The sequence below is a fragment of the Benincasa hispida genome, chromosome 9 (assembly GCF_027475165.1).
Source record: "Benincasa hispida cultivar pf3 chromosome 9, pf3_genome.v1.1, whole genome shotgun sequence".
Classification (NCBI taxonomy): Eukaryota; Viridiplantae; Streptophyta; class Magnoliopsida; order Cucurbitales; family Cucurbitaceae; genus Benincasa; species Benincasa hispida.
The window spans coordinates 55,525,177-55,539,655 of NC_143486.1; positions in this window are offsets into that span (position 1 = coordinate 55,525,177).

Consider the following 14,479-nt stretch of genomic DNA (forward strand, 5'->3'; position numbering starts at 1 on the left):
AAAAAATAGGGCAACGCCAAAAGACTATCTCCAAGTGTTGCAACGCTACAAATTTTGATGAAAAGATAAAAAGTGTATGCGCCTACGCAAGGGAACGTTGCAATGCTTCCTACCAGTACTACAATGTTGTAGCTTAAAGAATTAAATAACATGTAGCGGAAGTATCAAGAATCGATAAGCATTCAAATTCACTAATTTTGGCAAAAAGTAAAGCATGCTCTTCTAAAACATGGGATTTCAGAACATACCTTTGATGAACTTTCCAAGAAAACGTCTGTACAGCTGCTGTCTTCACTTTATATCACTGTGAACCACCTCAAAGCCTTGTCTACTACCTCTTGGAGCTTCAGGCAGAGTTGTGGGACTCAAGAACAGCTTGAAGAAGTGAACAACCGAGAAGAACCTACAGCAGCCGATTGAAGAAGACAGTTTCTTCTTCACAAAAATTTTCTCTCAATTATGCATTAAAAAGACAGTTTCTTCTTCACAAAAATTTTCTCTCAATTATGCATTAAACTTTCTCCAAGACTCCAATCTTCTTTATATAGTAGATGAACATACAAAGAAATGGAGTGCATGGCTTGGAGCTCATGCTTGGAGAATCAATGTAGAGAGGATAATGGCCTTTGTGTGAGCATGAAGATGAAAGGGATGGGGAAAATTGAATCCCCATTTTGTGCAACCATGTAAAACAATTTTTCCATTTTCTTTTAAACAAAAAATATTTAAAACCATTTTAATACAAAAATGATTTTCTTAAATTAATTTAATATCAAATATTAAATTAATTATTGCACAATAATCATCTTCATATATTTAAATCATATTTAAATATATTTTCTCTTGTTCCATCTAATTTGAACATTTCAAATTAATTTCTCAAGCTACCATAAAGCTTATCAATTTACGAGCTAGTAGGGGGACCTCGCAGACCTACAGATCATGGGCTCCAACGATTTGAGATTAATCGGCTAAACTCATTAGTCCGATCTAATCCCCATTCGTTAACTAATGGGACATTCCACTATAGCCCATAGTTGAACTCACCTCACTGTAGATATATTATATCCACTTGATAACCATAATCAATAAGTCCATCCTTTACAGGTGGTTCGTAATCACAGCCAGGTCAAAAATATCATTTTACCCCTATGACTACATCTTGTTCAATAAGTTCCTACTAATCCTCTAATGAACAATTCTGATTCATAATCTCTATAAATCAAATCCTTTCTCTATCATGAGAAGGCGGGGCAATCAGTACTTAAGAGAAAAACCTATCTGCTAACCCTAAATAAGGTAGGAGTGAATTCCATCCGTCAAGGTGATGCGTTGTAAATGTGATGCAATTATGGTGTATATTTGTGTAAGCTAGAAATCGAATGTTATTTCTAAATAGACATATATGGTGATGAATGATGGATCATAAAAGCTCATGTTGCCATAAACTTGATGACTTGGAATGGAAATGGAATGTGGATGAGGTGTTATGCTTATTCATACTTTATTGCGATACTACTTCTAGATGTATGCGTTATTGACTATGTGCTTGTAGTATCCTATGCGATGTCACAAGTTTCCTTGCACTAAAACCAAGTATAATTCCAACGCAAGTTTCCCGGTGTGATCCGAGGTCGAACACGGGGATTGTTTTAGGTTAATGCGTTATGTTAGTGATGTATGCGACTAAGGTTTTTTTCAATTAATAAAGGTTGTTTGTACAGGTTTTTCAATTGCAGTAAAGTAAAATTGTGCAGTAAAGTAAAGATGCGATAATAAAGTAAATGTGCGATAAAAGTAAACCTAAGCTATTATGATACAGGATACAGGATACATGATACATGATACCGAGTTTGAGACTGACTATGAAGATTATACAAAGATCGTGTTATGCGGTGGCAAGGCTTTATGAATGAATCAGAAGTAGAAAGGATAACTAATACAAACATCGCAAGTTCATTAATTGCGTTAAAGTTATAACTACGTTTTTGCTTTCCCTTGGCGTACACCTATAGGTGATCGGCCACGTTCTCACATCTCTGTGATGAAACAGGGATGAACGTAATGATCGCAAGATTGCTTCCATCTCTGGAAGTACTTCTCGCTTTAATTAACGCATTCTTCTAACCATCTCTCGACAGATCAGAATGCTCTTACAGCTGAAGACGCCGTCTAGCATGCCTTAGCTAAACATATTTATTTCTTCAGCACAGACTAATTAACTTGTTTAATTCATAACAATTACCAAGGGATTAAGAGGACATCATGGAGAAAACGATTCATGGAGGAACGGAAATAGACAGAAATATGGAGATAAAAATGATCATGACATTTAATACTAATATTTAGCGTCTGATACATAGAGTGAATGATAGAGTTTAAGAAATGAAATACAATTGATGATAGAGATAGAAACAAATACAAAAGAGTGCCAATGTCTTGACACAGATCTGGATGGAGGAATCGCTTGCTGGCGTATAGAATGAATGGAAAGAAGTGATTCCCTCTCTGGCTTGCTCGTCTGGTAGAGTTGATCTTGGTACAGAGCTTCACGGTGGGGATATGAAAGATTTGCCCTAAGACTCACCTCTCGGCCTTGCCCTGAGACTCACCTCTCTCTCAAATATACAAGTATCAAAATAGCCCCGTATCAAGTATATTTTTCAGTGAATTCTCTGAGGGTATTTATAGATGAAGGCTTTGACTCTTTGCAGTGTGGACCCCACTTTATTGTTATGGCAGCTCCGGAAATGGTGGAATAAATATTCCTTCTGTTATGCAATCAATCCGTCAAAAATGCACAACAGTTAGCTGTACACGTGTTTGAATCCTCCGCCATTGTGTTGCTCTTTCGCATCTTTCGATCGTGTGTCCGCATGCGGTGTTGTTTTTTATTATTGTATGTGGTTGAAATAAAGCTCTGGATCGACTATCGCATGCGCTGTCATTGCATTGATTGTCTCTTAAGTGTTGATTGACAGGCACAATGCGATGAAGATGCGTTGTTCAGTTTCTCTTTGAGCCTTGATTGCAAGCGGTGACTTCATTTCCTGCAAAACATAATAGAAATATCTTTTTCTACCATCGCGATGGTGTTAGTGGGTGTATTGGCGATAATTTATAATTCTTGTATTTCTTAGCCAATTTCCATACAATCGACGCATATTTTCTCTCTTTTACCTACAATATCTAAATAAAGCAGCATAAATAACTTGTATTTCTACAAGTTATCACACCCCCAAATTTAGATATATGCTTGTCCTCAAGCATATCTTCTACTAAGGCAATAATGCTCAATTCCTATCCTAATTTTTTGCATCGATTGGTTGCTTCGAATGCTCCACTTAGGCACATTACTTGACAACGCAATTTCCTTCTTTCCTTGCTAATTCCAAACAAAGCCCTACTTTATTCTTTTATACAACAAATTTCTGCTAAAAAACGCTTTTCTAATTTTAAAATAGAATGTTTACCTCTTCTTGTCAAAACAACTTGATGCGTCCATATGCGGTGGTTAAATCTTGCATCATTTATTAGATACTATTGATCATGGTTACACCCTTCATTTTGGCTTGTTCCCATGGGTGTCATACGAACATTCAATCACGGCTGTGTGCCAGTCTCAACTTTAACTCATGATTTTCAAAGGAGTTGTCTCTTGCATTCTTTTATTTTCTTTTATTCATTTTTTTCTTTCTTTTCATAATGCGTCGTTCTTGGAAACCTACCTTTGTTTTGGCTTGCTCCCACGAGTGTCATGCAAAAATTCAACTACGAGCAGGTTCCGTTCACAACTAACTCTTATCAAGTTGGGAGCGTTTTTGAGTTTTTCCCTTGTGCTGACATTGGAGTTTTGTATGAAAATTTATTGAATTTTTTTTCTAACAGAAAATGAACGCATTTTCATAAAGACCGCAAAATCTTGATCTCATCTGCTCTGACCTTCCCCACCCCCAAATTTAGAGATGCACAAGGTCCTCATTGCGTTGTTTGGACAGAATAGACAAACACTTAAAAAAAAATTCAAAAAGAAGGTTTGAGCAGAACTTTGAAAGATAAAAGGTAAAGTGTTGCTATAGTTACAAAGTGTGGGAAATGTTTCTAAGTGTATAAATATAATAAATCATAGCAGCGCAATGAAGAGTGCAAAAATAAAAGATTAAGAATATCGCAAAAATTGACAAATGACGATAAAGAAAAGGCAAAGGCATATAGAGAGAATTTTTACGCAATGGTATTGAATATTAACTAAGTATACAATTAATTACAAATATCGCAATACAAAAATTTTGCCTGTACAAAGAATCGAAGAATTTAGCTAAATTAGAAAAATAAATGAATTGAAATCAAAACACATAATGGCCGCAATTAAAAAATAAGTTGTCAAAATTATTGTTGAGAAGCAGGAGGGTCTGGAGGAGGGTTTTGATGGGGTACGGTAGGAGTCTCTTCAAAAATCAGAGTCTGCTAAAGATGAGAAGGCACCATGGGTCCATGAAGGTATGCTATCAGGAAATTGAAGTACTCATGGTTGCGCTCTGCTAGTTGCTTTTGGTGTAGGTGGATCATATAAGTGTTGCGTTAAGTGTTGATCAACGCCTGCCTTGCCATAGTAGCACTGCGTTGTAAATCTTCAACTCGCTCAATTACCGCATCAATTCTTTGGCCGAAGAAATCTGGTTGCTAAGAGAAGAGTTCCTGCTGTTGGGAGAAGAGTTGTTGTTGTTGGGCAAGAAGAGACCGCATATCTGCTAACTTAGCAGCTAAGAAGGCAATAGTGGGTTGTGCCTGTGATGTCTCGCTAGCAATGTTTTGGGGTTGGGCAGGTGCCTTCACCCAAATCGTGTGGGTCATTAGCATACGGCAGTGGAAGGGAATGTTGTGGTGATGATGCTGAAGGTGAGGATGAGGCTACTGGGTATGCGGTCGGAGAATTTGGAGGAAGGAAAAGGTTGGTAAAGTGCTCATGAAGTGGAGAAGAAGGTTGTACGGGTGGGCTTGGAGGGCTTAGAGGGCGGATTACTAAGGGTAAAGGGTCCAAGGGTTCTGGATCACGCGTTGGTGAGTCTTGGACTTTCTTCTTTCCCTTGTCATCTATGCGTTGTCTTTTTGGCTTGGGCTCTTGCGACGCATTGAGATCGATTGTGGGCCTCTTCAAAGGTAGCTCTGGGCAATGTAGGGAGTCTTTGAGGAGCATCCTCGGGATTTTGATATTGATGAGGCCATGGACTTCATGCATGGGTTCTTCATCAATGCCTACACCCAGTGACAGGCATAGACTCGAGACAGTGCATGGGATGAAGTATTGCCCCCTTATATGCCCCACGAATGCCCTGAGCTGTCTTGCGACCAACTGCCCTACATCGATTGGAATGCCGCGCGCAACGCAGTATGCGGCCATAACGTGATCCCTTGATACTTTCTTGTCATGCGTTGTTGAGATCAACCGCTTTTTGACCAAGTACACCCAAAGTCGTCCCTCTGGGAGCAATGTCTTGGACGCCAGGGTTCTGATGCCTTTGGAAGAAACCGTCCACTTAGTGCTTGGTTGTGTTAATATTCGCAGCGCATCTTCCATCTACTGTTCAATGGGATCATCAATGATTTTGTTGCCCGGTGCCTCCGGGTTATCCATCATCTAGTACAGCTCATTGATGTCCCTCGCACTGAAGGACACCATCTCCCCCTTCATGGTCACCACATCCTTGGTGCCATGTAGACGTCCATGGTAGAAGTCCCTCACTAACTTAGGAATAACAATGGCTGGGCACTGGCAAAATGATTCTCATCCATGTTCTACGATCACGCTCGTGATGAGGTCTGGTAGTGGCGTTGGTGTAGGGTAAAAGCCCATCTCCATCAACACGTCATCATTTTCTCTTTTCCTTGATCGACGCCTCTTTGCCAACGCGGACTCGCTACTCTCTGTGACTGCTTTACCCTTATCTTTATCCAATGCAAGGCGGGCTTGCTGCTTTTGTTTTCTTTCCCACTCTTTGCGTTGTTCCTCCTTCTCTCGTTCAGCGAGTTCTTTTCCTTTCTTCTCTCTTAAGCGTTGCCTATTTTTTTGGCGCTTCTTCTCCTTCTCTTCTCTCTTTCTCCTTTCTTCCTCTGCCTTCTTTTTCTTCTCTTCTTCTACCTCTTCTCTCACTTCTCTTTCAAACTCTTCTACAAACTGCTCGGAGGCTAGCAAAAGGCGTTGTTCCTCTTCGAGCCTTCTTATTTCTTCGATTCTTGAGATTTCATTATTGCGGCGCACTTCCTCATCCTGCAATCTTCTCCTCCTATCACCTTCTGCGATGATGAGTTGTGCCCGCGCCATTTTCTCCTCCTTCTCTTCCTCCTCTTTTCTCCTCATTTCCTCTTCTTCTAATGCGCTGATCAAACTTTGAGGGTCAACAGTAGACCCTTGTGGCGCATTCTCCTTGCGACGTCGCATCAATGGGGTAACATCTCCTTCTTCGCCTTTGTCAATCGCAACCATCTGAGTTGTTTCAGGTTGTGCTAGCTCTCTAAGTTACGCTGGTTCCCCCATGTCCTCCCTCATGGAGGTGGATTCCCCATCCATCTCTGGGCTTGCAGCCCTCTTCTTTCTTTCTTCTTCCTTCTTCAGGTGCCTTTCCTCACGCTTGCGCTCTTTCCTTTCTCCCCTCTCTTTCCTCTTCCTTAGCTTGGCCTCCTTATCTTTTTCATCCTTCTTCTCTTTCTTCTTTTCTCTGCTTTGTGATAATGGGATGGCTAACCTTTTCCAACCTTCTTTCCTTTCTTCTTCTTCTTCTTCTTCTTTTTCTTAGCTACCTCTGGCTGCATCTCAACCATCATTTCCTCCAATGTAACTCTGGAGGGTCTGTCATAGGAGTATGCATTGACAGTCTCCTTAGGATCCTCTAATGCCAGAGTGCTTCTCCTTGTTTCCTCTTCTATCTCCTCCATCATCTCCAGCGTTACCTCCTCCATAGGCAGTCGTTGGTCTACAACCCCAGCCTCGGGTAATCCTCTTTCTTTCTCCAAGTTACTCAGAATGCTCCCAAACACCTCCTTGTCATCTTGTCTCTTCTTCTCACTCTCAGTGGAGACTACTGGGGTTGAGAGTGTGGTACTTTCAGAACTTTGCCCCCTCTTGAACTGGAATGGCTTGGCTGCTAGAGGGTTTCACCTGGGTCTTCCGGCGATTGGAGGGAGGGTATGTGGCTGGGCGGCAAGACTGCGACTGGCAGCCAAGAATGCTGCCTCTCGCATGGAGAGTTGGGCTGACGAAGGTACTAAGGGTGAAGCGGATTGCTAGGGAGTTTGATCGGCCATGGATGCTCGAGTAAAAGGAACTGGAAAATCGCTAGGGGTTTGGAAAGGAATAAATCGTCTGGTATGCAAGAGCTAGGGTTTCAGATAGCAAAGTGAGGTAAAATGATCTCACATACGAGGGGGGTGTCCATTTATAAGTTGGGCTTGAGTGGGCCCAACACTATTTTTGCAGTGGCAGGCCTCGAGACACTCAAAAGGCCTACCGTTTGCACTCCCCTCGTTTATGAGGTATTAGAGAAAACGTCCTTTCGTCTACTCCATCATTATTTCTTTGGAATACGAAATGATTGGACTTCTTAGTTCGCAAAAAGAATTATCTTAATGTTTTATTCGAATGGATGCAAGGTAAAGATTTAACACAATGAGTTCACCAACGCAAATGCATCTTTGTAGAGGACGGGCAACAACGCATGTGTCCCCATAGCATATCCCTTAACTCAACGCATTTCTGGAGGATCGAGCGCACGGTATTTCTACCAGCGCATCACTACCTCAACATAGTGCATTTTCGCTAAGGATGGGCAAAGGACACACACGCGCATCACACCCCTCAGCTCGATGCATTTGGGTTGGGTGAACGTAGAGTGTATCTTATTGGTACAAGATGCGTCCATTATTGCAATGCATACCGGGTGTTGATTTTTTTCTTATTATTTTTTTCATCACGCAAGTCATAAGGACCTTGCGGTATTAATTTTCTTATTAATTCTCAATCATCCACCAGGTTAAAGAATAACGCATTAAATACAGAAAAGTTAAAGGAATTAAAGAAAGCATAGAAATAAATGTGAGAGAATTAATTGAAAAATAAATTCATAAAGCATTAAAAGACAAATTTAAAGAAGCAGTAAAAGAAACAGGTCATAATTTAATAAAGACAAGTTTTAATGGAAAGCATTTAAACATAGATTTGAGATATGGACCGGAAGATATTTTTCTTTGATGAGCGCAATCCACACCTCTGCGGGCGGTCCAGCTTGCCTGCTCAATGTCTTTCGGGACATTGCTCTTTTCCATGTGATCCGGGGGCTTCAAAGTTGTTGGGCAACATTCCAGGTGCTCTATTTCTAAGCTCAGATGCCAACTGTCCCACTTGAATCTCCAAATTTCGAATTGAAGACGCCTACGCCTACATCACCGCATCATTTTTATCCATGTACTACTTGAGCAGGGCCTCCAATGAATTACACGAGGTGTTTGAAGATGAGGGTTGTTGGTTGTGCGATTGCCTTTGTGATCCTTGATTAGAATTTTGGTGAAAGGGAGGAGGGTTACCTCGTTTCCTTGAATTACCACTCTGATGGTTGCTTGGCCCTCCTTGGTTCTGATTCCTTCCCCAACTGAAGTTAGGATGGTTCCTTCAACCAAGATTGTCTGTGTTGTTGAAGGGGTTATTCTGGATGGTGCATACTTGTTGAACATTAGATGGGCATGTGTCTGCCGCATGAGCCCCTCCACAATTAACGCAACTGATCGCGGCTACTTGAGCCGACATAGTGGGTTGCGTTGTTGTTTGGGCGAGGGCACCTTGATTAATTTCCATTGACTGGAGGATCGAGGTCACTACGGCCATCTGGACGGCCAAGGTTGTCATTGTCTCCGCAGGGACAATGGCAGTTTCATTTCTTCTTCTTTCAGAGCCTCTTCCTGATCAATCATCTTCAGTCATCCATGTTCCGCGAGATGCGGTCAAGGATGACCTTAGCCTCAGTATACGTCTTATCCATAAAACCTCCTGCCGCAGAAGAGTCAGCAACAGCCTGCGTTGATCTGTTCAGGTCATTGTAGAAAGTTTCCATCAGGACGTAATTGGGTATCCCAATATGCAGGCAATTTTTCACCAATCTTCTAAATCGCACCCAGGCGGTTGTCAGGGTCTCATTGTCCATTTGTTCAAAGTTCAACACATCCTTCTGTCACCTTGCATTGACAGCCAGAGGAAAGAACTTCATAAATCACTCAATCAGCTTATCCCATGAAGTAATCTCATTTGGCTCCAATGAGTGAGCCCACCTCTTGGCCTCGTCCCTTAAGGTGTAAGGGAATAGATATAATATGATACCCTTAGGGGTAACACCAGGTATTCAGAAGTTTCCGCACATCTTGACAAAACTGGTCAAATGGGCATGTGGGTCTTCACTTTGTAGACCCCCAAATTTCCCCGCATTCTGGATCATTTGGAGCATGACCGATTTGATCTCAAATCTTGCGTTCTCCTTAACCATCGGCCTTGAAATTTTGGGAAAAAATTCGTACAGATTGGGCGCCGCGTAGTTCCTCATGGGAATGTTGCGGTTAGCAGCAAGGAAAACTGGATCTTGCACTGGCTGTACCGCCCCTTGATTTTCTTCGGGAGCCACATTGTCATTATTATCTTCCATATTGGCTGCTTTCTTTTGCCTCACTCGGTTCTGGTGTGCCCTAGCGTGAATTGTAGGCTAGATCTCTGGGTCAGCTTTGAATTTTGGTTCGGTCCCAGTACTCACAAACTGTCAAACTACTCTCCGCGTTGAACAGCCAGTACAAAGAGATCTGTCCTATAAAATACCACAAACATACTCAACAATAACCGTTAACCAATCCCCGGCAGCGGTGCCATAAACTTGTTGGGCATAAAATTTATCTTATCTTATGTCATACAATGCATGGATGAATATAATGCAAGATACAAGTCATGTCCATTACCAGTTCCCTGGTAACGGCACCATAAACTTGTAAGCTCGAAATCAAATGTTATTTCTAAATAGGTATATGGATGGTGATGAATGATGGATCATACAAGCTCATGTTGCCATAAACTTGATGACTTGGAATGGAAATGGAATGTGGATGAGGTGTTATGTTTATTCAGACTTTATTGCGGTACTACTTCTAGATGTATGCATTATTGACTATGTGCTTGTAGTATCCTATGTGATGTCACAAGTTTCCTTGCGCTGAGACCAAGTATAATTCCAATGCAAGTTTCTCGATGTGATCCAAGGTCGAACATAGGGATTGTTTTAGGTTAATGCGTTACGTTAGTGATATATGCAACTGAGGGTTTTTTCAATTAATAAAGGTTGTGTGTACTGTTGATGGTATAACGCTGATAGGTATGATTGATGATGTTCTATACTCGAAATGATACGATACTACTGCTAGATATGCGTTAATTATGGATGTTCACGTAGTATGTCATGCGTTGTCACAAGTTTCCTTACGATGGAACCAAGTGTAATTCCACCGTAAGTTTCTCTGAGGTCGAACACAAGGACTATTTTAGGTTATTGCGGTATGTTCATGATATATGCGACTAGGTTTTCAATCTTTAAAAATTTGTTTGTATAGGTATATAAATTGCGATAAAATAAAGTAAAGTAGTAAAGATGTGATAATAAAATAAAAGTACAGTAAACCTAAGCTAGATGATACAAGATACAGGCTTCATGTTACAAGATGCTGGGATCAAGGCTGGCTATGAAAGTTATGCAAAGACGTGGAATGCGACGACAAGTCTTATGAACAGGATAGAAAGAGAAAGATAAATAATTTAAACAATGCAAGTTCTCAATTGCGTTAAAGCTAGAAATACTATTCCGCTCTTCTCTTGGTGTACACCTTTCAGTGATCGGCCACGCTCCCACATGTCTGTGGTGAAACAGAGAATAACATAATGAACGTAAGGTTGCTTCCGTGTCTGGAAGTACTACTCGCTTTAGTTAACGCATTCTTCTAACCCTCTCTCAATAGATCAGAATGGCATCATCACTTCTGCTCTCACAGGTGAAGATGTCGTCTAGCATGCCTTAGCTAAACGCATTTTTATACCTTTAACACAGATTAAGTACTTGTTTGATTCATATTAAATCAGGGGATTAAAAAGATATCATGGAAAAAGTGATTAATGGAGGAACGAAAATAGACAGAGAATGGTATATGAAAGCTATTGAAACATTTAATATGTCTATTAAGCGTTTGATACATGGTGTGTGAATGAAAAGATAAAGAGAAAGTGAAATACAACGATGAAAGAGATAGAATAGATACAAACAAGTGCCAATGTCTTGGCACTGATTCGATGGAGATCTACTTGCCAGATAGGATGGATTTGATGGTAGGAAGAGCTTCCCTCTCAGGCTTGCTCCACCGGTAGCAGAGATCTATGCACAGAGCTTCCGATCGGGTATTCAGCAGGTTAGATCTGAGATTCACCTCTCGGCCTTATCTCATCTTCTTCCCGGATTTCTTCACTTAAGCACTCAGCTCAACCTTTTCTCTCAACAGTTTAGCAGCATTTAGCCCCGTATCAGGTAGCATAAGTTTTCTCTAAAATCTATGGGGTATATATAGGTTCAGGTCTTTGACTCCACCTTGTGGTCCCCACTGATGGTTATGGTAATTTCGAAGATGGAGGGATATTATTCCTTCTGTTATGCAATCAGACCATCAATTCTACACAACCATTAGTTATACACGTGTTTCCATCCTTCGCGTTTGCATTGCTTAGTTGCATCTTTCGATCGTGGATTTGCATGCGGTGTTGTTTTTTTATTACCGCATGCGGTTGAAAGTTAGCTCTGGATCGACTGTCACTGTCACACCCCCTTCCTAGCCTTAGCCCCCAAAACCTGGAAGGGAGCGTGAGGGTACACCAGTAGTATCCAAGACAATATTTTAATTTAATGTTCCCCCTCTCCCCCTATCTATTAAAGATTTCAACATGTTTACAATACTCTATCTAACTTTCATTCACATAGTTCAATTTCCTATATTCTTTATTACATGATCCGAGTCGTGCCCTGAGAATTTACCCAGTCCTGGTGTGTTGGTGGTTAGTAGACTCCTTCCTGAACGCTCCGCTTTGCTACCTGGGGGGGGGGGGGGGAATATAAGAAAACATTTGGAAGAGTGTGAGCTACTAAGCCCAGTGAGTGGTTCTTTTAGAATAATAATCACTTTGCAAAACATAATTTTGGGAAATCAATCACATAATCAAAATTCCAGTATAATTTATGCATGATCATATGTACATTCATTCAATTATCAACCTCCAGTTCCATGCTACACGTGGCATGCTCATATCCTGGACACATTATCAATCACAACAACTTTTTATGGAAACTTTCCTATAACCCACTTCTCCCGCCAATGTGCACATCGACAATTATTTTTCCGCTAGTCATGCTTAGGTACTTGACTATATTTCCCGCCGATCGTCATCGACTATTATTTCCCGCCGACTGAGGCCGACTATATTTTCCCGCCAAGCATCTTTTGTTAAGCATGCTAACTTATTTAATCTGGGTATAATCTCAGTTTCCATAGCAATTTCACAAACAATATCATGGCAACCACATAACATCATAAGCATGCATTTGGCACTTACATATGCATTTATCCACATATCAACGCATAAAACTAAGTAAACACTCACCGTTAGCAAGTTTTTCCACTAAAATCACCTTGAGAATACCTTCTTGAGAATTCCTCCATATCAATGGAAATTCCTCAATTAATATTTGTTATATCAATAAATAATGTCAAACTAGCTAAAATACAATTATATAATGAAACACCAGCTTACCCTACTAAATTTTAGCCAAAATCCCAAAATTAGCCTCTTTAGAGGTTATTTGGACTGTGATAGGCAGCTGGGCATTGGGCAGTAGTAAGGGTGGGCATGCTATGCCACACAGGGGACTGGTGCATTTGAGCGTGTGTTGCATTGGGCGTGCGCTGGGCGTGATGCATCGAGTGAGGCATGCATGGACGGACGGGCGCAGCGCTGCGTGCACGCAGGGTGTGGGCTGGCTGTGCGTCCGGCGGACTCAATGCCTCACCAATGCAACCTTTGTTTCTTTTGATCTCCAATAAACTTGGCAGCCTAATAACTCAAACGTAACTCTCTAAATATGCTCTCAACACACAATTTAGGTGATGGTATGAATAAATTCCTCTTGCCCAACCCCTCTATTTATAGCCATTTCAAACTCACCCCATGATGACAACTCAACTCCCATTTGTCTCACTTTGGAGCTGCCAACACTCAGCCTACCAAGCCTAGCCTTGAGTTGTTCTCATTTCAGCTTGCCGGCCAAAATCTCCTTTTTTGCATGAAATCTCCTTCACCTACCTCCTGCTTCGTGTCTCGCCGCATGGGCGTGCGCTTGACATAGTGCATCGATGCATGGCTGCTCGACAGACTCAGCAGCACTTCAACGCATAGGATGGCTTGCCCGCTTGCCCGTTCGACACATAGGTAGGGTGCTCGACATACACCATCGACGCATGGCTGCGTGCTTGGCATACACCATCGACGTATGGGCTATGTGCTTTAACATACACCATTGACGCATGGGCTGCGTGCTCAGCATACACCATCGACGCATGGGCTACACGCTTGACACACAGCCTATGCACTTGTCCTCGACGCATGGCTACTCTCCTAGCATGCTCACTCGACACATGCTTCCTGCCCGTGTCCACATGGCTCATGTATGCCTTTGCATTGGTTGTATGCAACCCTTAGCCATTTTTCAAGTTTTCTTGCTTCCATCCTCCATGCCTTCTTACGTCCAACATGTTTTAAGCTCTCCATAGGCGTTTATATTTTTAGTCACCTTTTTGGATAATTTTTGATGTTTTTCTCCCTTTGCCCCACTATCCTTACTTATGATTTTTCTATTTAACCTCCCACTTTAGATTTAGTGTTAGGGTCTTACAGTCGCATTGCATCGTCATTGCGGTAATCGTCTCTTCATTGTTAATTGACGGGCGCAATGTGACAGAGATGCGGTGATCAGTTTCTCGTGAGCCTTGAGTGCAAGCGGTGACTTGGTTTCCTACAAAATAGAGTAAAACTCGGCTTGTCTTCCATCTTTATGGTGTTAGTGGGTGTAATTGCGATCATTTATAATTATTGTAATTCAAAGCTAATCTTCATACAATCGGCGCATATTTACTAACTTTTGGCCGCAATATCTAGATAAGGTGGCATAATAACTAGTATTCCTACAAGTTATCATGTATAGGTATTTAAATTGCGGTAAAGTAAAATTGTGCAGTAAAGTAAAGATGTGATAATAAAGTAAATGTGCGATAATAAAGTGTAATAAAAGTAAACCTAAGCTATTATGATACAAGATACAGGATACATGATACATGATACAGAGTTTGAGACTGACTGTGAAGATTA